Source organism: Bactrocera latifrons, unplaced genomic scaffold, assembly GCF_001853355.1.
Source record: "Bactrocera latifrons isolate USDA-ARS-PBARC rearing strain unplaced genomic scaffold, ASM185335v1 scaffold_4, whole genome shotgun sequence".
Taxonomy (NCBI): Eukaryota; Metazoa; Arthropoda; class Insecta; order Diptera; family Tephritidae; genus Bactrocera; species Bactrocera latifrons.
In genome coordinates this window covers 3,987,790-3,988,888 of record NW_017537045.1, presented here as the reverse complement: position 1 = coordinate 3,988,888, position 1,099 = coordinate 3,987,790, and the positions used below count along the sequence as shown (strand labels likewise).

The 1,099-nt window shown below is 39.2% G+C and overlaps 1 protein-coding gene across 4 annotated transcripts in view; it reads left to right on the top strand.

The window, feature by feature from the left end:
• LOC108972435 (protein sprint) overlaps nt 1–1,099 on the top strand; it is a 553,725-nt gene that overhangs the window by 236,499 nt on the left and 316,127 nt on the right. The window lies entirely within an intron of this gene.

Below are 1,099 nucleotides of genomic sequence, written 5' to 3'. Positions count from 1 at the left end.
TTTTTTCCGTAGTCTGGCAACTCTGTGAGAACAAGTCTGTCGTTTTGAAATTAAAAAAGAAATAGTAAACTAATATACCAATTTATTTAATAAGTTTTACTTATAAACTTTTCATAGTCTGGCAACTCTACTAAAACAAATGCGTTATTTTCAAACTAAAAATAATTCGTAAAAAATTTCTATTGAATGTTAACTTTATAAAATTCGAATTTTCGCAATCTGGCAACATCGACATCGCCACTCGCAGCCATTGACATGAGTAGGCAGTAGCCGCGGCAGCTGTCACTTCGCTGTGCATGTAGGCTGCCAGTGTGCGAATTTATGCGATTTTGATAAAATTTAACAAACATGGATTTAGGCCAAGTTAGTTAGCGCCAAACGATTTTAAGCCGCACACAAATATGTATATGCAAATAATAAATATAAATGCAATTAAAAATTAATAATTTACGCTTTCACACCTCATGCGGACAGCTGGCGCATTTACATAAGTGGCAACGAGATTTGGATATAACGGTTTGTAGATATATCTGTGTGTGTGTGTGTGTTTATGTGATTTTTGTGTGTGTGTGTGCGAGTGCGTATTACACCTGCCACCAATTGCGTACGCTGATAAATGCGTCCACCATTGGACGTTGCCAGCAACCGCCTGCAGAAAAGTGTCAAGCCGTATGCGCCATCATTCCACACTTTGCTGCTTTGCTGCTCGTAAGTTGCAAATAAATGCGACGCATAAATAATGACGTGAAAGCCAAAAATAGAAACAAAAACAATACCCACAGTGCGCCTGTGTTTGCGTTTGTGTTGAAACAACAAGTTGCCGACAAGAATCACTTAGCCTTTTCACTGTTGCAAAGTGTTTTGTTAAGCGTACTTTGGCAAAGTTTTTATGTAACAGTAAAAGTTTTATGCACTACCTGCCCCAAACAGCGCACTACCTTCCCCTCCATACCACTCTAACGAGCCAGGCGCTCGAGCTCGTTGCTCTCTCGTGTACTTCTATCGGGTGATTTTTTTGAGGTTAGGATTTTCATGCATTAGTATTTGACAGATCACGTGGGATATCAGACATGGTGTCAAAGAGAAAGATGCTCAGTAT